General features: G+C 39.3%; 1 protein-coding gene across 5 annotated transcripts in view; it reads right to left on the bottom strand.

Moving 5' to 3' along the window:
* The window catches only part of FAM168A (family with sequence similarity 168 member A), a 198,691-nt gene that overhangs the window by 86,678 nt on the left and 84,233 nt on the right, over positions 1 to 27,780 (bottom strand). The window contains exon 1 of one of the 5 annotated variants that reach the window (XM_073808501.1): positions 25,899 to 25,922. The exons of 3 other annotated variants lie outside the window; for them this stretch is intronic. The gene's annotated coding sequence lies outside the window, so the exon portion shown is untranslated. Of the gene's footprint in view, positions 1 to 25,024; positions 25,047 to 25,898; positions 25,923 to 27,780 lie in introns of those variants that run through there. One more of the 5 variants, XM_033862318.2, reaches the window with a different exon arrangement.

Raw genomic sequence — 27,780 nt, 5'->3', positions numbered from 1 at the left:
AATGAAAGCTCCCATTAGTCACTGCCTACTGTGTATCAGATGATAATCCCAGTTGACCTCACTGGGATATTATTATATTTAGTCCTTATAATAATCCAGAGCTTTCAGGGGCCAGCTGATCATAAAGAAAACACACACACACACACACACACACACACACACACACACACACACAGAGCTAGGCTGAGAGAGAGGATCACAAACAGAAAGGAGATATGATGGGACATTACTTATGGTAACACCATTCCAGTGGGAAGCAGCCCTATGAACAGCCATCCGTGGTGGAAGTCTTCATGTTTATATAGCATTTATAGTCAAAGGATGCTCTCACGTGGTTTCTGTTTCACACTCTAAATGGCACAATTCTTCCCACAGAGTTCCTGGGAGACTATCCTTTCACTCTTGCAACTTCAGAATCCAGCTAGCAGAGTAGACTCCTATAAATGTCTGTTAAATTTGAGGCATTTATTCTCCAGTTTTACTCATGATGAAGCTGAGCTTTCAGCAACATTACATGACACACTCAAGGATGCATATCCTCTAGGTAACAGACGAGAGATTTAAACTCAAGTTCCCTGTTCTTTTTCCTGTGCCACACTGTTATTGTTATATAAAACTAACTGATTGAACACTGACCCTCTCTCCAACTTCAGCTATACTCTGAGAAAAGATATCATAGATGGGATCTTCACAAGGCAAGCCAAGTGCCCAAACTGAACCCCATAAGCTGGCAAGTCCCACATTCAAGCATTTCCCCAATTATTTTCCTCTTTGTTCACTCCCTTGATTCCTTTGTGTTCATACCTACCTGTCCAATTAGTGTGTAAAGTCCTTGGAGGGCAAAGGCCATAGCTGATTCTTCCTTCTGCCCCTCTAGCACAGGACTTAGCACATAATATGTATTTTGTGAATGTCTGTTAAATTAAAAATGCCCAAAAAGCCAAAGAAATAAAAAGATTGATTTTTGACTTTCCAAAGCATTTCTGTGGCCATCCAACAACTCAATGGGGAATCAGGGCTGAGATCTACTTTACAGATGAGAAAAGCCTCAAAGAAGAAAAGCAACTTGCCCAGATTTTACCCTGACTCTTCACACTCCAAGCCCAGTGTTCCTTCCAACATGTCATGATGTTCACTATACTTCTTAGAGCCAAGAAGATGGTTAAAGCAAGAAAGAAGGATCAAGAGTGACAAAAAGACTGTTACATGTTATAAATTAATCACTTAACAACATAAAAAGCACATGCTGAATAAATATGCAAATATGACATCCATATCAGAGCGAAGAGACTTGGTTTAAAATAAACAAACCCACATTTAATGACACTCTACTATGTAAATCACTTGGAAGAGGCATAGATGATGAGAAATTAAGATATACTGTTTGCCCTTATGGAGCTCACAATCTAGTAGCAAAAATGAGACCCAATTACTCAGAGCTGAAACCCCTGGTAGCAGACAAAATGAGAGAAGCAGCTTGAACTCAGAGTTCCAAATAAGAAAAGAAAGGCAAGACAATAATAGTTAAAGGAATTTTACAGGTAACCTATAAACTATTGCAGGAGTTTGGAGAAAGGAGGAGAGGATTTCTGTGACTCTGTGTCTTTAGTTTTTAGGTTTTTTGTTTTGTTTTGTTTTAGGTTTTTTGTTAGTTTTTGTTTTTTAAGGAGGAACATGATTTACCATGAAAACTGTGACAGTTCAGGAAGGGAATGGGCTTGGCTATTCACATGAGATGGGAGAAGAAAGAACAACAGAAGAGATGAAGACAGGACCAAAGGCTCAAACACTCCAACCTACATAAAGCTTCACATATTCTTCCAACTGGAACTAATCACTCTGTTCCAAACACACTTGGTGATAGCCCCATTCTAGACTTGCTTCAAGTCAGACCAGGTTGTTTACATGACTACTTCTCTCCTGGGCTATGAGCTCTGTGAAAGCAGAGGCTATCTTGTTAACCTATGGAGTTCCTCACTGGCTAATACAGAGCCAAGGACACTATTAAGTAACTGAAATGAACCAGAGAAGTTAGAGCTTGGCAGGATCTCAAAGATCATTTAATTCAAGCCTTTCATTTTGCAACAGAGAAAACAGAGACCCAGTAACTTGCTCAGTCACAGAGCAAGTCAGTAACAGATCCAGGACTGGACCTCAGGCCTCCAGACTCCCAGCCAGAAGAGTGGCAATGAGGCCACTTTTCTACCCAAAGCACAAGAGATCTCCTCTGCTTACTGGTTAGTTCAAAGCCTACTGGGCCCTTGCAATGGGAGGTCTAAGACTGATCAGGAGCTTCTGCATTCCAAACAGTTGAGACTCTAAATATGAGGCCAAATCTTTTGTCTCAGGACAAAAAGGCTCAGAAAAACCTGGCAGAACCACCCTTGTTAGATGCAAAGACCCCAGGATGCTCTGGGCTACAGGCCTGGGCACAGGATCAGGAAGAGTTTTACTGTGATGAAGCTGAAGAAAAACTGAAAAAAAAAAGGGGGGGGGGGGATGGGAACAAAGGAGAGTTAGATTCCTGCCCCAAAGCACCAACACTAAGAAAGCACTCTTGATGAAAAGGAAAGAGATTGTATTAGAAGAGGCTAAAAGCTCAGAAAATGGAAGAGAGGGTAATTTCATGACATGGTAAAGACTCCCCAGGGAAGCACCTGTCTAATTTGAACCTTAATGGTATAGACATCACACACAAAAAATCAAACTGGAGACCACATGTGATGCCAAGAATAACCTAGTCAAGAATAATGCAGCTTGAGTGATCCAAGCCTCCTCACTCTCCAACACAGCTGCTGGCCCACTCACCACCACCCTCCATCAGAATCACCTGGGGTTCTTATTTACAACAGAGTTTTACAAATAACTTGATTTAAAATGGGCAAAGAATATGAACAGACATTTCTCCAGAGAAGACATGCGAATGGCCAACACACATATGAAAAGATGTTCAACATCACTAATCATCAGGGAAATGCAAATCAAATACCATCTCAAATCTGTGAGGATAGCCACTATTAAAAAAAGAAAACAAAAAGAAAACCCCAGAAAATAACAAGTGTTAGCAAGGATGCAGAAAAATTGGAACCTTGTGGACTATCTGTGGGAATGTAAAATGGTGCAGCCACTATGGAAAACAGTATGGAGGTTCCTCCAAAAAAGTAAAAATATAATTAGTATATGATCCAGCAATCCCACTTCTGGGTCTAGATCCAAAAGAATTGAAAATAGGATCTTGAAGAGATACGTGCACACCCATGTTCACTGCAGGATTATTCACAATATCCAAGAGGTGGAAGAAAATTAAATGTCCACTGACAGATGAATGGATAAAGAAAATGTGGTGTATATATACAAAATAATATTATTAAGCCTTAACAAAGAAGAAAATCCTGTCATATGCTACACTGTGAATAAGTGTATGATAGGTGAAATAAACCAGTCACAAAAAGACAAATACTACATGACTACACTTATAAGAGGCATCTAAAGCAGACAAACCCTGAGAAACAGAAAAAAATGGTGGTTGCCAGGGGCTGTTGGGGGATGCGGAATTATTTAATGGGTACAGTTTCAGTTTTGCCAGAGGAAAGTACTAGAGATCTGCTGAACAACAAAGTGCATATAGTTAATACTACTGTACTGCACACTTAAAAATGGTTAGGATGGGGACTTCCCTCGTGATCCAGTGGTTAAGAATCTGCCTTCCAATGCAGGGGATGCTGGTTCGATCCCTGGTCAGGGAACCAAGATCCCACATACTGCGGGGCAACTAAGCCCACACACCAGAACTACTGAGCCTGCACACTCTAGAGCCTGCATGCCACAACTAGAGAGCCTGCACGCTGCAACAAAAGATCCCACATGTCACAACTAAGACCCAATGCAGCCAAATAAAAAAAAAAAGACCACCTGGGAGTCAGAATTTTAGACAAGCTTCCCCAGGTTTTTCTACTATGTGGCCAAATTCAGGAACCATGGGCTTCAAAATAAAGTCCAAACTTTGTTAGCATCCAAAGCCCTCCATGAGCCCATCCCTCTCTATCTCTCCATTCTCACCACTTGCTCCTCCTCAGGCCTCACTTTACCTGCCCTCTGCCTGATCCAAAGAGAACTTTCTACAGTGATAGAAACGTTCTACATCTGTGCTGTTCAATATAGAAGCTATTAGCCACATGTGGCTACTGAGCACCTGAAATGTGGCTACTGGCTACTGTATTGAAAAGAACAGGACTAAAGCAATAGTTAGGACCCCAGAAGATTAAGAGGGGTCAAGGTAAAAACAATGCCATTTAACATTTTTTCCCTCACATATTATCACTACACATTCATTCATTCAACAAATATTCATTGCTTACTATGTGCCAGGTACTATTCTAGGTCCTGGGGAAACAACAGTAAACCAAAAGACAAACATCCCTGCTCTCGGACTTCCCTGGTGGCTCAGTGGTTAAGAATCCGCCTGCCAATGAAGGGGACACAGGTTCCAGCCCTGAAGATTCCACATGCTGCGAAGCAACTAAGCCCGTGTGCCACAATTACTGAGCCCATGTGCCACACCTACTGAGCCTGAGCTCTAGAGCGGGCAAGCCACAACTACTGAGCCCACATGCCACAACTACTGAGCCCACGTGCCACAACTACTGAGCCTGAGCTCTAGACCCCGCAAGCCACAACTACTGAGCCCACGTGCCACAACTACTGAAGCCTGCATGCCTAGAGCCCGTGCTCAGCAACAACAGAAGCCACAACAATGAGAGGTCTGCACACCGCAACAAAGAGTAGCCCCCGCTCACTGCAACTAGAGAAAGCCTGCGCACAGCAACAAAGACCCAACACAGCCATAAATAAATAAATAGATAAATAAATAAATAAATTTATTAAAAATAGAAAAGAAAAAGAAGCTTATGTTCTAATGAGGCAGTATAGGATAGTGATCAAAGCAAGGACTTTGGAGCCAGAGAGCTTAGGTTCAGAGTCTGGCTCCACTGCTAACTACCTATGTTCTCTCTGAAAATTACTTAACTTCTCCATGCCTCAGTTTTTCAATCTATCAAAGGGGATAATAATAGTACTGACAGGATCTTTGGTGGGGCTAATGGCAGACTCCGGGAGGGCTTATGCCATGGAGTACTTCCCATAACTTCTGCTGCCAGTGTCCTTGTCCCCACAGTGAGCCACAGCTGCCCCCTACCTCTGCAGAAGACCCTCGAACACTAGCAGCTGTGTGGATGAAAGGCTCTTGGTGCTGCAACCAGGAGTCAGTGCTGTGCCTCTGAGGTGGGAGAGCCAACTTCAGGACACTGGTCCACAAGAGACCACCCAGCTCCACGTAATATCAAACGGTGAAAATCTCCCAGAGATCTCCATCTCAACACCAACATCCAGCTTCACTCAACGACCAGCAAGCTTCAGTGCTGGACACCCTATGCCAAACAACTAGGAAGACAGGAACACAACCCCACCCATTAGCAGAGAGGCTGCCTAAAATCATAATAAGGCCACAGATACCCCAAAACACACCACCAGACGTGGACCTGCCCACCAGAAAGACAAGATCCAGCCTCATCCACCAGAACACAGGCACTAGTCCCCTCCACCAGGAAGCCTACATAACACACTGAACCAACTTTAGCCACTGGGGACAGACACCAAAAACAACGGGAACTACGAACCTGCAGCCTGCTAAAAGGAGACCCCAAACACAGTAAGATAAGCAAAATTAGAAGACAGAAAAACACACAGCAGATGAAGGAGCAAGATAAAAACCCACCAACGTAACAAATGAAGAGGAAATACGCAGTCTATCTGAAAAAGAATTCACAATAATGATAGAAAAGATGATCCAAAATCTTGGAAATAGAATAGAGACAATGCAAGAAACATTTAACAAGGACCTAGAAGAACTAAAGAGTTAACAAGCAACGATGAACAACACAATAAATGAAATTAAAAATACTCTAGAAGGGGCTTCCCTGGTGGTGCAGTGGTTGAGAGTCCGCCTGCCGATGTAGGGGACACGGGTTCGTGCCCCGGTCCGGGAGGATCCCACATGCCGCAGAGCAGCTGAACCCATGAGCCATGGCCACTGAGCCTGTGTGTCCAGAGCCTGTGCTCTGCAATGGGAGAGGCCACAACAGAGAGAGGCCCGCATACCACAAAAAAAAAACCCAAAAAACTCTAGAAGGGATCAATAGCAGAATAACTGAGGCAGAAGAATGGATAAGTGACCTGGAAGATAAAATAGTGGAAATAACTACTGCACAGCAGAATAAAGAAAACAGAATGAAAAGAACTGAGAACAGTCTCAGAGACCTCTGGGACAACATTAAATGCACCAACATTCAAATTATAGGGGTTCCAGAAGAAGAAGAGAAAAGAAAGGGACTGAGAAAATATTTGAAGAGATTATAGTTGAAAACTTCCCTAATATGGGAAAGGAAATAGTTAATCAAGTCCAGGAAGCACAGAGAGTCCCATACAGGATAAATCCAAGGAGAAACATGCCAAGACACATATTAATCAAACTGTCAAAAATTAAATACAAAGAAAACATATTAAAAGCAGCAAGGGAAAAACAACAAATGACACACAAGGGAATCCCCATAAGGTTAACAGCTGATCTTTCAGCAGAAACTCTGCAAGCCAGAAGGGACTGGCAGGACATATTTAAAGTGATGAAGGAGAAAAACCTACAACCAAGATTACTCTACCCAGCAAGGATCTCATTCAGATTTGATGGAGAAATTAAAACCTTTACAGACAAGCAAAAGCTGAGAGAGTTCAGCACCACCAAACCAGCTTTACAACAAATGCTAAAGGAACTTCTCTAGGCAAGAAACACAGGAGAAGGAAAAGACCTACAATAACAAACCCAAAACAATTAAGAAAATGGGAATAGGAACATACATATCAGTAATTACTTTAAATGTAAATGGATTAAATGCTCCAACTGAAAGACACAGATTGGCTGAATGGATACAAAAACAAGACCCATATATATGCTCTCTACAAGAGACCTACTTCAGACCTAGGGACATATACAGACTGAAAGTGAGGGGATGGAAAAAGATATTCCATGCAAATGGAAACCAAAAGAAAGCTGGAGTAGCAATTCTCATATCAGACAAAATAGACTTTAAAATAAAGACTATTACAATAGACAAAGAAGGACACTACATAATTATCATGGGATCGATCCAAGAAGAAGATATAACAATTGTCAATATTTATTTACCCAACATAGGAGCACCTCAATACATAAGGCAAATACTAACAGCCATAAAAGGGGAAATTGACAGTAACACATTCATATTAGGGGACTTTAACACCCCACTTTCACCAATGGACAGATCATCCAAAATGAAAATAAATCAGGAAACACAAGCTTTAAATGATACATTAAACAAGATGGACTTAATTGATATTTATAGGACATTCCATCCAAAAACAACAGAATACACATTTTTCTCAAGTGCTCATGGAACATTCTCCAGGATAGATCATATCATGGGTCACAAATCAAGCCTTGGTAAATTTAAGAAAACTGAAATTGTATCAAGTATCTTTTCCGACCACAACACTATGAGACTAGGTGTCAATTAAGGGAAAAGATGTGTAAAAAATACAAAAACATGGAGGCTAACAATACACTACTTAATAATGAAGTGATCACTGAAGAAATCAAAGAGGAAATCAAAAATACCTAGAAACAAATGACCATGGAGACATGATGACCCAAAACCTATGGGATGCAGCAAAAGCAGTTCTTGGAGGGAAGTTTATAGCAATACAATCCTACCTTAAGAAACAGGAAATATCTCGAATAAACAACCTAAACTTGCACCTAAAGCAATCAGAGAAAGAAGAACAAAAAAACCCCAAAGTTAGCAGAAGGAAAGAAATCGTAAAGATCAGATCAGAAATAAATGGAAAAAATGAAGGAAACGATAGCAAAGATCAATAAACCTAAAAGCTGGTTCTTTGAGAAGATAAACAAAAGAGATAAACCATTAGCCAGACTCATCAAGAAAAAAAGGGAGAAGACTCAAATCAATAGAATTAGAAATGAAAAAGGGGAAGTAACAACTGACACTGCAGAAATACAAAAGATCATGAGAGATTACTACAAGAAACTCTATGCCAATAAAATGGACAACCTGGAAGAAATGGACAAATTCTTAGAAATGCACAACCTGCCAAGACTGAATCAGGAAGAAATAGAAAATATGAACAGACCAATCACAAGCACTGAAATTGAAACTGTGATTAAAAATCTTCCAACAAACAAAAGCCCAGGACCAGATGGCTTCACAGGCGAATTCTATCAAACATTTAGAGAAGAGCTAACACCTATCCTTTTCAAACTCTTCCAAAATATAGCAGAGGGAGGAACACTGCCAAACTCATTCTACGAGGCCACCATCACCCTGATACCAAAACCAGACAAGGATGTCACAAAGAAAGAAAACTACAGGCCCATATCACTGATGAACATAGATGCAAAAATCCTCAACAAAATACTAGCAAACAGAATCCAACAGCACATTAAAAGGATCATACACCATAATCAAGTGGGGTTTATTCCAGGAATGCAAGGATTCTTCAATATATGCAAATCAATCAACGTGATACACCATATTAACAAATTGAAGGAGAAAAACCATATGATCATCTCAATAGATGCAGAGAAGGCTTTCGACAAAATTCAACACCCATTTATGATAAAAACCCTGCAGAAAGTAGGCATAGAGGGAACTTTCCTCAACATAATACAGTCCATATATGACAAACCCACAGCCAACATCATCCTCAATGGTGAAAAACTGAAACCAATTCCACTAAGATCAGGAACGAGACAAAGTTGCCCACTCTCACCACTCTTATTCAACATAGTTTTGGAAGTTTTAGCCACAGCAATCAGGGAAGAAAAGGAAATAAAAGGAATCCAAATCGGAAAAGAAGAAGTAAAGCTGTCACTGTTTGCAGATGACATGCTACTATACATAGAGAATCCTAAAGATGCTACCAGAAAACTACTAGAGCTAATCAATGAATTTGGTAAAGTAGCAGGATACAAAATTGATGCACAGAAATCTCTGGCATTCCTATACACTAATGATGAAAAATCTGAAAGTGAAATTAAGAAAACACTGCCATTTACCACTGCAACAAAAAGAATAAAATATCTAGGAATAAACCTACCTAAGGAGACAAAAGACCTGTATGCAGAAAATTATAAGATACTAATGGAAGAAATTAAAGATGATACAAACAGATGGAGAGATATAACATGTTCTTAGATTGGAAGAATCAACATTGTGAAAATGACTCTACTACCCAAAATAATCTACAGATTCAATGCAATCCCTATCAAACTACCACTGGCATTTTTCACAGAACTAGAACAAAAAATTTCACAATTTGTATGGAAACACAAAAGACCCCGAATAGCCAAAGCAATATTGAGGACAAAAAACGGAGCTGGAGGAATCAGGCGCCCTGACTTCAGACTATACTACAAAGCTACAGTCATCAAGACAGTACGGTACTGGCACAAAAACAGAAAGATAGATCAATGGAACAGGACAGAATGCCCAGAGATAAACCCACGCACATATGGCCATCTTATCTTTGATAAAGGAGGCAGGAATGTACAGTGGAGAAAGGACAGCCTCTTCAATAAGTGGCGCTGGGAAAACTGGACAGGTACATGTAAAAGTATGAGATTAGAACACTCCCTAACACCATACACAAAAATAAGCTCCAAATGGATTAAAGACCTAAATGTAAGGACAGACACTATAAAACTCTTAGAGGAAAACATAGGCAGAACACTCTATGACATAAATCACAGCAAGATCCTTTTTGACCCACCTCCTAGAGGAATGGAAATAAAAACAAAAATAAACAAATGGGACCTAATGAAACTTAAAAGCTTTTGCACAGCAAAGGAAACCATATACAAGACCAAAAGACAACCCTCAGAATGGGAGAAAATATTTGCAAATGAAGCAACTGACAGAGGATTAAACTCCAAAATTTACAAGCAGCTCATGCAGCTCAATAACAAAAAAACAAATAACCCAATCCAAAAATGGGCAGAAGACCTAAATAGACATTTCTCCAAAGAAGATGTACAGATTGCCAGCAAACACATGAAAGAATGCTCAACATCATTAATCATTAGAGAAATGCAAATCAAAACTAATGAGATATCATCTCACACCGGTCAGAATGGCCATCATCAAAAAATCTAGAAACAATAAATGCTGGAGAGGATGTGGAGAAAAGGGAACACTCTTGCACTGCTGGTGGGAATGTGATTGGTACAGCCACTATGGAGAATAGTATGGAGGTTCCTTAAAAAACTACAAAAAGAACTACCATATGACCCAGCAATCCCACTACTGGGCATATACCCTGTGAAAACCATAATTCAAAAAGAGTCATGTACCAAAATGTTCACTGCAGCTCTATTTACAATAGCCAGGAGATGGAAGCAACCTAAGTGTCCATCATCGGATGAATGGATAAAGAAGATGTGGCACATATATACAACTGAATATTACTCAGCCATAAAAAGAAACGAGGGCTTCCCTGGTGGCGCAGTGGTTGAGAGTCTGCCTGCTGATGCAGGGGATGCGGGTTCGTGCCCCGGTCCGGGAAGATCTCACATGCCGCGGAGTGGCTGGGCCCGTGAGCCACAACTACCGAGCCTGCGCGTCTGGAGCCTGTGCTCCGCAACAAGAGAGGCCATGATAGTGAGAGGCCCGCTCACCGCGATGAAGAGTGCCCCCCGCTTGCCACAACTAGAGAAAGCCCTCGCACAGAAACGAAGACCCAACACAGCAAAAATAAATTAATTAATAAACTCCTACCCCCAACATCTTAAAAAAAAAAAAGAAAGAAAGAAACGAAATTGAGTTATTTGTAGTGAGGTGGATGGACCTAGAGTCTGTCATACAGAGTGAAGTAAGTCAGAAACAGAAAGACAAATACCGTATGCTAACACATATATATGGAATCTAAGAAAAAAAAAATGTCATGAAGAACCTAGGGGTAAGACAGGAATAAAGACACCGACCTACTAGAGAATGGACTTGAGGATATGGGGAGGGGGAAGGGTAAGCTGGGACAAAGTGAGAGAGTGGCATGGACATATACACTACCAAACGTAAAACAGATAGCTAGTGGGAAGCAGCCGCATAGCACAGCGAGATCAGCTCGGTGCTTTGTGACCACCTAGAGGGGTGGGATAGGGAGGGTGGGAGGGAGGGAGACGTAAGAGGGAAGAGATATGGGAATATATGTATATGTATAACTGAGTCACTTTGTTATAAAGCAGAAACTAACACACCATGGTAAAGCAATTATACTCCAATAAAGATATATAAAAAAAAAATAGTACTGCCTAATAGGGTTTCTATAAGGATTAAATTAGTTAAACAGTGCCCCAAATATAAGAACTAGTTGTTCTATTATTGCTGTATTTTGTTATTGTTATTAGTGGGAGCAAAGACAATCAACAAATAGTAACAAAAAATATGGCCATTTAGTGATATGGCAGAAAAATAAAGCAGGGTAAGGGAACAGGGAGTGCCAGGACAGGGACTGCAATTTTTAAGAGGATAGTTAGAGAAACCTTCACTGAGAAGGTGATACTTGAGAAAAGGTCCGAAAAGAGTAGTAAAGGAGCAAGCCACACAGATATCTGGGGAAGAACTGAATCCTCTCTGTGGTACTTGATATTACTAACACCATTTTGATGGGAGACCTGAAGTTCAGACTAAGGAACCTGTCCAAGGTCACATAGCTTATAAATGACTGAGCTTAGAGTCAAATCTGGGACTACTGACTCCAATTTCTTCTCCACTTCTGAACCCTGTTTGACCTCCATTCCTTTCTGCAGTGAAACAAGACCAATGAATCCTTTTCACATCAGTTTCCCATTCTGGCACTGAGATTTACAGATTCACTATGATTAGACAAATTCTCTGGATTAATGGATTAACCAAAGGAGTTAAAGACCCAGGCTGCCTTTAACTGCCCACTCTCACCCACCACTTCCTAAGCAGATCCACACCAGGACCCCACGTTAACTGAATGCTGTGCATAGAAAACAGGCATTTATCAAGACCAACAAGACTCAAACACCAGGAAGGAGAGGTAAATTATACATCAGAAATAAAGGCCACTGCTTCCAACCAGGCCTTTGAGGGGAAAAGTTCTGCTATATTTGCACTGCCAGAGAACTATGATCAAGTTAGGTTCAACCTACTGAAACTTTCTAATCTAAACTTGGTACACAAGATCTACAGAAATAAGAAGAAAAGAACAAATCGCTATATCCTCACTTTATCTGTAAAGAAGTCAGCGAATCAAAATACTTTCAACAATATTTACTCTATACATTTTATCTGTGTTCATGAAACCTCTGTGAAAATACTGGCAATCTACTCCAGAAAACCATTAGTGCTGCCAGGAGCAATGGATTCTAGTCCTCCTTTACAACTTATTAGAAAAGTCACTTCCACTTCCTGGGTCCCACTTCTCTCATCAGTTAGAAGTAGAAGCTAGACTAGGTATTCTTTAAAGGTTCCATCTTCAACCCTTTATAGCACATTGTATTACAATAATGGCACAGCACCCCTGCACCTTCAGAGTCAGACCCAAAATTCATTCATTCGATAAACATTTGTGTAAGCTAGGCACTGAAAACACAAATATACTAAATGATGAATTCATGAAAGTTTCACATATATTGCCTTTCCCATTCACAGAAACATTTCAGAGTTGTGTTCCTACTAAAAACAAAATGTGGCTCCAATTTTTTTTTTTTCCCTAACCACACTTAAGAGAGTTTTGGGTCTTTTATTATTATATACTATACTTAACCCCCCCCCCAAAAAAATCCTCTCCCTATTAAATCACAGCTCACACTTGTATTTCCCTTCTTTAAATCACTCATAGTCCAAACTACTCAGTTAGGGTTTTTTCCCCACTTAATATATAGTGGGAGCACCTCTAATTCTGTACCTGTCTTTTTCTTTCTTTTTTAATGTTTTTTTTGTTTCTTTTTCTCTTTTAATTTTTCTTTATTTTTTTCCTTAAAAAAAAATTTTTTTTTATTTTTTTTTTATGGGCCCGGCAGAGTTCATTTCTGAGATTTAACTTCCTCATACATAATTTAATTTCCTTATACATAATTTAATTTCCTCATACATAAAATGGGTACAAAAATAGTACCCACCTAATAGGATTCCTTGAGTACTAAATACAACAATCCACATAGCTAGAACTAAAAAAGTCACTTTAATTAGTTATTATTATTACTATATGCCAAGCTCCCTGCTATATCCTCTACTCCTACAACTTCATTTTAAAAATTTTTTTATTTTAGGGCTTCCCTGGTGGCGCAGTGGTTGAGAATCTGCCTGCTAATGCAGGGCACACAGGTTCGAGCCCTGGTCTGGGAGGATCCCACATGCCGCGGAGCAACTAGGCCCGTGAGCCACAACTACTGAGCCTGCGCGTCTGGAGCCTGTGCTCCGCAACAAGAGAGGCCGCCATAGTGAGAGGCCCATGCACCGGCGATGAAGAGTGGCCCCCGCTTGGCAAAACTAGACAAAGCCCTCGCACAGAAACGAAGACGCAACACAGCAAAAATAAATAAATTAATAAACTCCTACCCCCAACATCTTCTTAAAAAAAAATAAAAATTTTTATTTTACATTAGAGTATAGCCGATTAACAACTGTGATAGTTTCAGGTGCACAGCAAAGGAACTCAGCCATACATATACATGTATCCATTCTCCCCCAAACTCCCCTCCCATCCAGGCTGCCATGTAACACTGAGCAGAGTTCCCTGTGCTATATAGTAGGTCCTTGTTGGTTATCCATTTTAAATATAGCAGTGTGTACATATCAATCCCAAACTCCCTGACTATCCCTCCCCCCATCCTTCTCCCACAACTCTGTAACCATAAGTTCTTTCTCTAAGTCTGTGAGTCTGTTTTGTAAATAGGTTCATTTGTATCATTTGTATTTCTCTTTCTCTGTCTGACTTACTTCACTCAGTATGACAATCTCTAGGTCCATCCTTGTTGCTGCAAATGGCATTACTTAATTCTTTTTAATGGCTGAGTAATATTCCATTGTGTGTGTGTATGTATACATATATATTTTTTTAAAAATATTTATTTACTTATTCATTTATTTTTGTGCATTTCTTTTTCTTACAACCAACTATTAGTTCCTTGAAAACATCTTATTTTTCTTTGCATCCCAAGTAAGACCTTTTTATAATTTATTTATAATCCATACCAAGACTAATCCAAAAGGATGTTAAGTAGTTCATCTAAGATATAAAAATAAGACAGTTAAAAATGAAAACAAATAAAAACCAGGGGCATAGATTTAAATCAAGTGATCAAAATTCAGGTCCTATACCTACCATATACATGCCACGATTATTAGCAAGTTATAACCTCTCTAGTGAGCAAGATACAACGCCACACTTCACAGAGAGTCTGTAAAACTCAGAAGTTAACAGAACCAGCAGCTGTGAAGCCAGGCACCGTTGGCTGGATTCAAATCTTAAGTCCATCACATATTAACTGTGTGAATTTGGGCACCTTACTTAACCCCTTTGGTTCCTAGTGTCTTCATCTGTTTCAATGGTGATAATACCACTTTTACAGCTGATATAAAAGTTAAATTAAATAATACATGTTAAGCACTCAGCACAGTGTCAGGCACATAATAAGCACTCAATAAAAAGTAACTATAGTTACTTATACTCATATTATAGTAACTATAGTGTGTATGCATCATCTCCCGGTTGTTTATAAAGATGTGTTAGATAAGGAGAAAAAAGGTTCTGAAGTTTAAAGTGCCATGAAATGTTTGGAATACTTATTACTATTACTCGTATTCAAAACTATGCAGGAAATTAATAAAAATGAGGAAAAAACATGTCCAAAGACAGTTGTCTTAAACATTTTTCTAAATATAGTTCCTTATAGCTAGTTCCCTCTTTTGCATTTCTGGCCTCCTTTCAAACATCTTTAATACTGCAGTAAGCAAGAGTGGAAATGCAAGCTATGTAAATTGCAAATGTAATTGCAACTAACATGAAAGGTAAGGCTTGGGGTTTTACCACCAAGTTGGGACAAAACTGTCATCTCCTCCTTCTAGCCCTGTAGGCTGCTTGTGCAGGAATTGATAATCTGTAGCTGCCAGGAAGGCCAGTTTAAATTGAAGCAGCTGGTTGTGTTTCTCTGTTGTTTGCTTTTCTGATACTATTAGAACACAGTGGTGTCTGGGTCTGGCCTGCTCTGAGGGATGACAGAAGGTACAGCCAGAACATGAAGGCAGCAGAGGACATAAAAAGGAGAGGACACAATAAAAATACCCAAAAAGTCAGTGTAGCATGATCACCAATGGGAACTGTTTCATAAGCATGTGATGAATAAGCCAATATGTGTGTAGTCACTGTGATACAAATACGTTTTAATGCATTATGATCTGTGTACATGAAGAATGCCAAAGAAAAGGCTGATCTGCATCCCATATACAGAGTCCTAAAATATCAGAACCAGAAGAGCCTTTAGAGATTATCCAGCACAGCATCATTGTTATTATGGATATAAGAACTAAGGGAAAGAGGCTTATCAGTGGTCACACAGACAAGGAGTAGAGCTGAGATCAGAACCCAGGACTAGGCCAATTGTGGACTTGAGTATAAAGTATGTAGGAAGGGAATATATTAAAAACCTTATCATTTGTGAACAAATCCCCAGAGGTGGCTTAAGAATCTGCGAATTTAGAAATGCCATTAACTGTAAGCGGGAGCCATTCCTTAGCTAAGTAAATCACTCTCATCCACCACTGCCTCATCAAATACTTTTCAAATGCTCACCTCAGGAAAGTGGTAAATTATGACATGTCATGGACCCCTGAGGCCGCTCGAGAATAGCCAGAGCTACATATGGTAAGTTCATCAAAGAGAAATGCCTAAAACAAAGTCCTGATCTGTACAGAGTAAAAAGGCAGAGAGTTCATTACTCAGCTGCCATCCAGTGTTCCCACAACTCATCTTTGAAGAACGAGTAAGCACATACAGTGATATTAATGGAAATAAAAGTAAAATCCTCACACCTAAAATTCTAGGCTTTTAAAAACCTAGCCCCAACTTCTACTCTCCAGCATCCTTCACTTGTCAACAATGCTCTATGCAAATTAGACCAGTGCTTGGCTTTTTAACTTTGTTTACAGAGGAATCGAAATGTATGCTCTCAAACCTTGCACCATCCCTGTAAATTCAAATCCTAACCATCCTTCAGGTCCAGCTCAAGGCTCCCAACTCCAGGAGGCTTCCTCTGAAAAGCCCACATTAAAGGGATCTGTCCTCTTTGGCTCTGAATCTTTTTCACCTCATTTCTCATTGCCATCCCTCCATCTCCCTCCACTTAATTCAACCTGTGCCCTGGCCACATCAGTTTAAATGCTTCTCTCCAAATGAAATGAACACTTACTGTCTCTGGAGCTTGGCTGGACTGTCCTTCCACTGTCAAAATCACACAAACCCAGTTATAATTTACTAGAAAGAAAACTGGACAACCTGGACTTGGAATATGTGAGTTGGAACCCCAGCTCCATTAATTCCTAGCCAAGATCCCCACCCACAACTACCTAGCTTCTTCGACTAGGCAACATATTCACCATATGTAAAATTAGATAATAAATCTCAGAGGTTATTAGGCACACCCAATAACTTAGGCTCTCTGAGGGATATAAAGGTACATAAGGAATGATCTCTGCCCTCTAAGAGCTTATGATGTTATGTAAGTTGGTGAGAAGGAGGTAGCAGAGCCTGGTAAAGGGAAAATTGGCTAGAGTCAAGGTATCACCGTCCTGGTCTTACCTCTATCACAGAAACTGTGCGATTGGATAAATACCTTCCCTTTATTAGGTCTCAGTTTTCTTCCTCTGTGAAATGAGCAGGGGTTAGGTCAGGGATTTTTTTTTGGGGGGGGGGGGGGGCGCGCACCATGCAGTTTGCAGGATCTTAGTTCCCCAACCAGGGATTAAACTTGGGCCCCTCGCATTGAATGCACTGAGTCCTAGCCACTGGACCACCAGGGAATTCCCTAGGTCAGGGATTTTTAAGGGCCCTGCCAACTTTGATATTCTGTGGAAAATAACCATAGTACTAGACCATTCATGAGGTGAGCCAAAAGTGCAATACAGATAATGCCTAATGTAACCAGAAACAGGCTGCTGAATTCAATGGAAGCTGCTCTGTGACGGGCAGATCCAATGGAACTTCAAATGGGGGATGGGAAAGTTGAAGCCAAATGATGAATGCATCTGCTGCTAGGAGGTCACCGCTAATCACAGGAACACTTCTCACAGGAAGCTCTGCAGAAACACTCCACTGAGGTCCCAAAGTCCCTGCCCATACAAAGAAGCCTCGCTGACCAGAGAAGGAGAGGGACCAGTCAGGAGCCTGGCAGGAGAGACAAAGGACAAAGCCAAATGAAACATAGCCCATCCTGCCCAGAGCTGAGGCCACATCTTGGGCCTTCTTGGTCCTTAGTTTTTTTGTGTTTTGTTTTTGTTTTTTTTCTTGCCAGAGCAGGTAAAGGGAGGAATAGAACAGCAGGGCTCCACTGGTTGAATTTTTTTAAAACATGTGCTGATGGGACTTCCCTGGTGGTGCAGTGGTTAAGAATCCGCCTGCCAATGCAGGGGACACGGGTTCGAGCCCTGGTCCGGGAAGATCCCATATGCCGTAGAGCAACTAAGCCTGTGTGCCACAATACTGAGCCTGTGCTCTAGAGACCGCACACCACAACTACTGAAGCCTGTGTGCCTAAAGCCCATGCTCTGCAACGAGAAACCACCGCAATGAGAAGGCCGCGCACTGCAACAAAGAGTAGCCCCTGCTCGCCACAACTAGAGAAAGCCCACGCACAGCAACAGAGACACAATGCAGCCAAAAATTAAATAAATAAATAAATTTATAAAATAAAATAAACTTATTTTTTAAAAAAAGAGTAGATTTTATGGTATATTATATCTTAATAAAGCTGTTTAAAAACAAAACAAACCAAAAAAAAACACGGGAATTCCCTGGCGGTCTGGTGGTTAGGGCTCCACGCTTTCACTGCCAAGGGCCCGGGTTCAACCCCTGGTTAAGGAACTAAAATCCCACAAGCCATGCAATGCGGCCAAAACAAACAAACAACTTGCCGAGGATCAGAGAGTTAGGAAGTGACAGACCCAGAATTCTAATTCTCAAAATCAGTGCTTTTAACCGTTATTCTATAGTGTCCTCAAGGAACTTAAAATCTAGTTATCTAGTTACTATTACTTACCTATAATATAAATAGACAGATAGATATAGGCTATAGATTTTGGCAAGAAAACAAGGCCTGAAACTGCTCAATAATGTTTAACTGAATTGAACTTAAAAATTATCGAATTTATTAATTTAATTCCTGACCTTGCGGCATTCACAGTATAAAATGAGGCTCAGACATGTTAAACTACCCCTAACTTGCAAGCTAGAAGGAAACATGTTCTATGTAAAAATAATTTCCCTTGGGAAACAACTGGGTGAAGTGGTCTGGCCGGCCCCCACAGTTCCCAGACCTCTTGCAGTTAGTTAGCACTAATGATCTGTGAACGAAGGTGACATGTCTCACTTTCAGGAAGAAGTATTCAAAATCTGGTATATGACCCTACAGCTCTGACATGCACGTCCTCCCTCCCTCCCTGCCTCCCTTTCTCTCCATTCTGCAAAGACATATTGGAAGTCTTATGTTGAGATGGTGGCATCATAAGACAAAAGCAACATAAATGCGCTAGTCATCACTTCCTGGAGGACAACTGCCCTCCAGAGTCACCTGGCCTGCAGTGGAATTCATATGAGCAAGAATTCAACAAATCTTTGTCATGTTAAGCCACTGAAATCTTGTGGCCAATTTGATACCACAGCATAATTCTGCATGCCCTGACTAATATAAATGTTAACAAGAAACAAACCCAGAATATATGAATTCAGATCTGTTCTCTACCTCTTACTATTTTGGCTAAGTTATTTAAACTCACTGGTCCTTGACTTACTCAACTTTAAATGGAGGTAGTTAACACCATCCTCTCAGAGTTGTTATGATAATTAAGTGAAGTATACAAAAACAGGTGTCATAACGCAATTGCCTTTGGGGGAAAAATTGCCACATTGAACCATCAAAAATGTGACATTGAACCTGATGGTTGACTGAGAAATTCTAATAGGAGTCTATGCTGACAAAAGCAAGAAAAAACATACTGTTTGGGAGAAGAACTGTGCTTTAACTAGTTCAGAAAGAGCAGTTATTAATTTTCGAGGGGGGTAAAAAACCATACTCCTGTCTGTATGGTACTTTATATGTCCAAATAACCTCCTATACACTGCTACATTTGATCTTCATGAGAATCCGGTAAAGATTCTTATTAAAGAAAAATTAATACAAGCCCCCAGAGCTTAATCTACACCTATCTAAGGATCAGTAGGAAAAGACAAGTGTCCTTTTAAAGTAACAGAATGAAAAAGTACTTCCCTGTCAGCAGCTTCCTCATCACTACCTCCAGGCGTGAAGGAAAGGTACCGTAATTCTCTGCCTCAAAGAGACAAAAACTCAAAAAACTCTGCCTCAAAAGAGCTTCCTCTGGCCAATTATAGTGTCTTCTATAAGATATTTATTCCAGGAAGGGGTAACACTTCAACAGTTATGTTACTTCTTACAAACCAAACAACTATCTAATAAATAAAAGAAGGAAAAGGAAAAGTGCCACTCTCAATCTATTTAAATAACAAAAGAATTCTAGTGAAGGTATGAAAAACTATAACCATTCATGATATATGAATTATAAAAGCCCATGAACTAATACAGGGGCTCAATGAACATGTGCTGATTAATACAAAAATATCCAGAACAACTGTCTTGCCCTCAAGAGGACTATAAGTAGGAGAAATGATAAAAACTGGGCACACATAGCTAAAGTTAAAAAGTAAAAATGCCACAGAATATTAATAAATGAGAAATGAGGCTGAAGAAATCACTTCTCACAGGAAAGGCATCATGAAAGATGGCATTTTGGCTGAGTTCTAAGAATCAGAATCTTAGAAAACTCCTCAAAAGCATTAGGAACTCTAGCACTTTGAAGGAACATTACAGAACTCTAGAAAATGAGCCTATAATAACAAGAGCTCTGAACTTGTTGCCATTAGTTCTCTGAAAGTACACTCCTAAATGTAAAAATAAATATTTCTGTCCCTCAAGGAGATCAGGGGAAAACATCTCATTAAGTGTCTTTTATACTGCAAACCTTGGTCTTGACTCAGGGATACCAATCACTTTTTGAAATACCCGATATGACCCTGGGTGTTTTTTTTTAACATGAAGGCAGATACTGTACTTTTTCAACATAAGATGGGAAGCATAAGCCATTCAAGTTGGGGTCAATTACACAAGCAGAAGATTTGGAACCATTCCTTTCAGCATGGGTCGCAACTTGATAGTAAATGCCTATGAAAAAGGCAGTGGGCCTTAGGAAACTAGAAAAAGAAGAGCAAATTAAATCTAAAATAAGCAGAAGAAAAAAAACAATAAGAATTAGAGTAGAAATCACTAAAACTGAAAACAGAAAATCAATAGAGAAAAATCAACAAAACCAAAAGATCAATAAAATCAGTAAGCCTCTAACTAGGCTAAGAAAAAAAGAGAGAAGACACAAATAACTTATATCAGAAATGAAAAAGGGACATCACTACGGACCCCTTGGAAATTAAAAGGATAATGAAGGAATATTATGAACAACTCTACATGATATAGACCAATTCACTGAAAGACTATCTGCCAAAACACACAAAAAGAAACAATCTGAATAGACCAGTATCTATTAAAGAAATTGAATCAATAATTAATAATCTTCTAAAAGAGAAAGCACCAGGCCCAGGTGTGTTCACAGGTAAATTCTACCAAATATTTAAGGAAGAAATTATACCAATTCTCTACAATTTCTTTCAGAGTACAGAAGCAGAGGGAATATTTCCTAACTCATTCTATGAGTCCAGCATTACCCTAATACGAAAACCAGACAAAGACATTACAAGAAAAGAAAACTATTGGCCAATATCTTTCATGAGCATAGATGCAAAAATCCTCAACAAAATATTAGCACATTGAATCTAAAAAAATATATAAAGAATTATATACCGTGACCAAGCGGAATTTATCCCAGCTATGCAAGGCTGGTTCAACATTCAAAATCAATTAATGTAATCCATCACATTAATAGACTAAAAAAAAAGAAAAATCACATAATCATATTAATAGATGCAGGAAAAAGCATTTGACAAAATCTAACATGCACTCATGATAAAAATTCTCAGTACACTAGAAAGAGGAGAACTTTCTTAACTTGATAATGACTACAAGAAACCTACAGCTAGCATCATACTTAATGGTGAGAAACTCAAACTTTTCCCACTAAGATCCCATACAAAGCAAGGAGGTCCCCTCTTACCACTCCTTTCAACACCATACTGGAAGTCTTTGCTAATGCAGTAAGGCAAGAAAAGGAAATGAAAGGTACACAGGTTGGGAAGGAAGACGTAAAACTGTATTTGTTCACAAATGAAATAATCATCCACATAGAAAATTCAAAAGAATTGACAAAAAACTCCTAGAATTAATAAGCGATTATAGCAAGGTTGCAGGCTAAAAGGTTAATTACAAAAGTCAATTGCTTTTCTATATATTAACAATGAACAGGTTAATGTGAAATTAAAAACACAATACCATTTACAATAGCATCAAAGAAAATTAAATACTTAGGTATAAATCTAACGAAATATTATAAGATCTATATAAGGAAAAGTACAAAACTCTGATGAATGAAATAAAAGAAGAACTAAATAAAATGGAAAGATATTCCATGTTTAGGGATAGAAAGACTCAATATTGTTAAGATGGCAGTTGTTCCCAACTTGATCTATGGATTCAATGCAATCCCAATAAAAATCCCAACAAATTATTTTATGGAGATTGACAAGCTGATTCTAAAGCTTATATGGAGAGGAAAAAGACCCAGAATAGCCAACACAATATTGAAGGAAAAGAACAAAGTTGGAGGACTGATGCTACCAACTTGAAGACTTACAGCAATCAAGACCAAAGACCTTAACAGACATGTGACTAAAGAAGATATACAGACGGAAAACAGCATATAAAAAGATGCTCCACATCACATGTCATCAGGGAGATGCAAATTAAAACAACAGAAGATGCCACTACACATCTATCAGAATGACCAAAATCTGGAATACTGACAACACCAAATGCTGGTGAGGATGTGGAGCAACAGGAACACTCGTACATTGCTGGTGGGAATGCAAAATGGTACAATCACTCTGGAAGAGTCTGTCAGTTTCTTACAAAACTAAACGTATTCTTACCACATGAACCAGCAATCACACTCCTTGTTATTCATGTCCACACAAAAACCAGCACAAAGATATTTATAATAGCTTTATTCATAATTGTGAAAACTTTGAAGCAACCAAGATGTCCTTCAGCAGGTGAAAGGATAAATAAACTGTAGTACACCCAATGGAATATTATTCAGTTCTAAAAAGAAATAAGCTATCAAGCCATGAAAATACATGGAGAAAACTTAAATGTATATTACTAAATATATAATCTTAAAAGGCTACATACTGTATGATTCCAACTATATGACACTCTGGAAAAGGCAAAAACTATGGAGATAGAATCTTTAAAAATGATATAAATGAACTTATTTACAAAACAGAAATAGACTCACAGAGATAGAAAACAAATTTATGGTTACCAAAGGGGATAGTGGGGGCGGGCAGGAAGGAAGATAAATTAGGAGGTTAGGATTAACATATACACACTGCTATATATAAAATAGGCAAAAAACAAGGACCTACTGTATAGCACAGGGAACTATACTCAATATCTTATAATAACCTATAATGGAAAAGAATCTGAAAAAAATATATATATGTAAAACCGAATCACTCTGCTATACACTTGAAACTAACACAACGTTGTAAATTAACTATACTTCAATTTAAAAAGTTTAAAAAAACTATGGAGACAATAAAAAGATCAGTGGTTGGTGGGGGTGGGGAGGGGAGAGTAGGATGAATAGACAGAAGATTTTCAGGGCAGTGAAATATTCTGTATGATATTATAATGATGTATATATGTCATTAAATATTTGTCCAAATCCATAGGATGTATAACACGAGTGAACCCTTAGGTAAACTACGAACTTTAGGTAATCTTGATGTGTCAATGTAAGCTAATCCTTGGTAAAAAATATATCATTCTGATGAGTAATATTGATAAATATCAATATTTATAATAACTAAATAAAGGGGGAGACTATGCACATGTTGGGGGGAGAGGTATATGGGAAATCTCTGTACCTCCCTCTCAATTTTGTTGTAAACCTAAAACTGCTCTAAGAAAATGGAGTCTTTTATTATTTATTTATTTATTTTAATAGAGTCTTTTTTAAAAAAGAGGCAGTGGAGTTTAGCAGAAAGAGGGGGGAGTCCCAGTGATTCCATTTATTGACTGTGTGCTTTGAGGATAGTAGTAAAGGCTGCCTGGCTCACTACTGCATTCTCAGTGTCTAACACAATGCCCGAGTCTTGGCACACAGTACTCAAAATACATTTATTGAAAGCCTGAATGAATGAAGGAACCACTTAAATTTTTTGATACGTTTTTCTTTCTCTATCACTAGTAAGTGACAGAATCATGATCTGAACCTCTGCCTCTCTATACTCCAGGAGTGTCTATCTAGGGATATCAGAGTAGTATAAATGCCTAGAATAGAGCTACATCATTTCTTAGAGGTGATATCCAGTACCCAGCTTGGAATAATCTCTTGTGACAGACTGTATTTTCCAAAGATTGCCACAATCCCATGAAGAGGTAGAGCCTAACTCTCCTCCCAGTGAATCTGAGCTGGACTAGCCCGATCAATAGGATGCAGAGGAAGTAATGCTGTGTGACTTTCAAAGCTAAGTCAAAAATGAGCCATAAATATAGTCAACTATAGGCCATTCAGTTTTTGCCTGGCTCTTTTGGATGCTCCCCCAAAAGAAAGGGCTCCTTCATTCATTCAAGCTTTCAACAAACATTTGTTACAAATTCCTACTATGTGTCAGGCCCTAGACATTGTCTTAAGCACTGAGAATGCAATAGTGAACCACTCAGCCACTGTCCCTGTCCTCACAGAGTTTACACTCTAGAGGAGGAAAAAGATGAAGAGCAAGTGGGAAAATCTAATATATCCTATAATTATAACATGTAAGAGGTGCTCATAAAGAAGGAAACAGAGATTTTCTCAAGAATGACAAGTCAAGAAAGAACACTCCAAGGTGGTGACATTTAAATAAGCCATAACAGATGAGTAGTTAGTCATGTTGGAGGGAGGAGCAGGGAAACATTTCAGGGAAAGGAACAGCATGGGCAAAGGCACTGAAGCAGAAAAGAACTCGACATGCTTTCAGAGGAACTAAGAGACAATGAATATGGGCAGAACAGAGTGAACAAGGTGGAGAGTAGCAAAAGGACCTGAGAAGAAATTTTTGAAACAACACTGTTGGGTTAATCATAGATCAGTGAGTGTAGCATATCAGTAGATTCACCTCTCAAAATTCTAATGTAAATATTATTTTAAAGCCAGGTTTATATAAGTTCAGATGTAAAACAAAAGAACTCAAGTAGTAAGTGCTGATACTGATATTGTAAGACTAGCTGTAGTCACATAACAAGCACATTATTCAAAAATGGGAATGTTTCCAAGACAAAGGACCATATGGTTTGAAGGACTTCCTGTAATTAACCTCTTTAGAATTTCAGGGCACAGAAAGACAAAATTGACTTTCTCATTGCCTCCTTAATGGTACATTTCATAAATCATACCTGATTTGACCTAGTTTTCTTCAGCAGTCATCTCAAAATGTTTCACTGAAACCACAATCCTCTAATGGGGAGGATGATCAAGCCTGTCACCAAAGGATGCCCTGTCTAAAAAGAAACAGCTCCTTTATAGAATTCAGAACATCAAAGCAGCTCCCTAATAACCTGCCCAAAGGCTTACTCCACCCAAAGCCTTTGTCCTCTTATCACGTGTCAAGCTCACAGGAGAAAAATAAAAGATGGGTTTACACATTATTTGACACTACTATCAAACATCTATCCCTGCACCCAAAGACAACTGAAATCATCAGCTGAAAAAATATTACTGGCAATTGTTCCCAGAAAACCAATTCAGGGGCCTGGGACCTCCCAGCAAACGCTACTTTATGGCAAGGTCCTTTGGTCTAGGAGCCTATCTCTAACATTAGTTAAAACCAGCAAGTACCAAGTTATAAATGAGATAAAATTTTATTATAGAACAGTAGTTTCAGGAAATATATGTGCTATTATTTTAATAATGAGATTGATTTTAGAGTTATAATTTGAAAGGACTGATGGCTTTTTTCTGCATGTGCAACCTAGCCTATGAATGTTTATTGTGCCTCTCAAGTAAGAGCCATAAAAGGAACCCTTTGGCCCACTCTCCAGGGCAGTCTGAATAACAGCACTCTATACTCTTGTCTGTACTGTTATTGCAACACCTGTGGAACCCTCCAAAGGGATCGCTCTTTGGGATAAGAGAGCTGAGACACACCTACCCCTACCCACCTTCTGGTCAAGAGCACTTGACCAGGCTAAGGGCCCCCCTCTTCCTCTCCACTGAGCCCAGGGGTGGCAGGTGATAAAAATGAAGCTCTGTTCTCAGTTGTGCTCATACCTGGTCATGACATTTTGCTCTGGTGGTGAATAACAGCTCTTATTTTCATCTTCACAATTAGGAAATTAGTCTTCAGCTGGATAAAACAACCACAGAGCAGGCTCATCAGTAAGCAAAGAAAACCAAGGGAGCTTGCGGCTAATGCCTGTGGACAAGAATGCTATAATGGTAACAACAGTTGGGAAGGGGATAACCTAATATTTGAAGTAAACCACTAGGGCGCTGGCTCATTCTGAAGCCTTCCCTCTGGGCTTGAATCTTATAGTTGGCACATGCGAGCGAAGAGCCAAGAATGATTCTCCAGCACTAGACAATGGGGTTCCTCACTGAAAATAAAATTCTCACGCATGATGGATGAGCAATAAATCATTTGCAGAAGTGACCCAAAGAACTATCAGGGGTACAGGAAATCTGGGAACACTAGAGTTAAACAAAGATGTCAAGGAGGGAATTCTCAAGGAAGCTGAAATTGTAGCTTAGAAAGGAAGGAATCCAACCTTGCTAAAGGAGAAACAAACACCCCCCCTCCACACACACACACCCCCCACCAAAAAATGCAAAGAGAGTAGTGGAGCAGTAGATTGCATTCAAGTTCTCTGACTCCTAAGCCTAGGCTGTGACTTCCCTCTCTCATGACAGGGGTATTTTGTCAGGGGCCAGCAACAGATCTTCAAACAATAAACAAAACAAACCGAAAAATGGGTCCGTACAATTCCTATAAAAGAGCCATCCCTAGTTCATCAAAAGAAATGAAAACGGACATGGCTGTCAAGTTGGCACTTCAAAAGCAGTTTTATGGTAATTTATTACCCCAGCATCAGCTACTTAGGAACTGAGTCATTAGGACTCTTGTTTGCTATGTCAGGTACTTTGCAGTGTCCCAAATGCAGAGGCTGTAACAACCAATATAAAAAATATTGAAAGAGCTCTGTTGGGAGCACAAGTTTTCACTCATATAAACATCAGCAAACATTCCAAGGCAGGGAGAGGCAGAAAGGTCCCTGGTGAGAGTCAGAGAGCCTGAGCTGTAGGCTCAGCTTCTCTAGTTATTCATTCTAAAACTTTGGGCCCCTAAGTCTCTGGGCCTTATTTTTAAGTATGGTAATAGTTGACTTCAGATGTATAACAAAAAGCAGCAGTCCCCTACCTCACTCTGAATTTCTGCTTCTCAAAGGCAATCACTTTCAACTTTTAGCTCTTTCTCTTAGTATTTATCTCTTTATTTCAAAAAAACATGCTTATATTGCAATTTTGGGGTCAATTTTAGTCATTATTTATCATCTTTCTGTTTTGAAGGTCTGCTCTTTCATATCATGATCATCACCCCCATGACCACCCATATATACACATGTACACACACTTCTCCTTCCACCAACACAGTCACATCACAATTTTTAGTTAAATTAATATTTAGGATATGCCCATTCCATGGAATACTATTCAGCAATCAAAAAGAATGAACTATTGATATACAACCACTTGTATGGGTCTCAAGTGCATTATGCTGAGTGAAAAAAAGGTCACATACTGTATGATTCCATTTATATATTTATCTTGAAATAACGAAATTATACAAATGTTAAATAACTAGTGGTTTCCAGGAGTTAGGGATGGGGGTAGGGGGTGTTGTGCTGTGAATATAAAGGGGTAGAGTGAGGAAAATCTTTATAGTAATGGAATATTCTGTATCATGATTGCAGTGGTGGTTACACAAATCTACACATGTGATTAAATGGCACAGAACCATATACACATTGCACTAATGTCATTTTCATGGTTTTGATACTGTACTACAGTTACACAAGATCTAACCATTGGAGGAAACTGGGTAAAAGATATATAGGGCCTCTCTGTTTATCTTTGCAACTTCCTGTCAATCTAT

This window comes from Tursiops truncatus, chromosome 8 (genome assembly GCF_011762595.2).
Source record: "Tursiops truncatus isolate mTurTru1 chromosome 8, mTurTru1.mat.Y, whole genome shotgun sequence".
Classification (NCBI taxonomy): domain Eukaryota; kingdom Metazoa; phylum Chordata; class Mammalia; order Artiodactyla; family Delphinidae; genus Tursiops; species Tursiops truncatus.
This window is presented reverse-complemented; position numbering and strand designations above follow the sequence as displayed.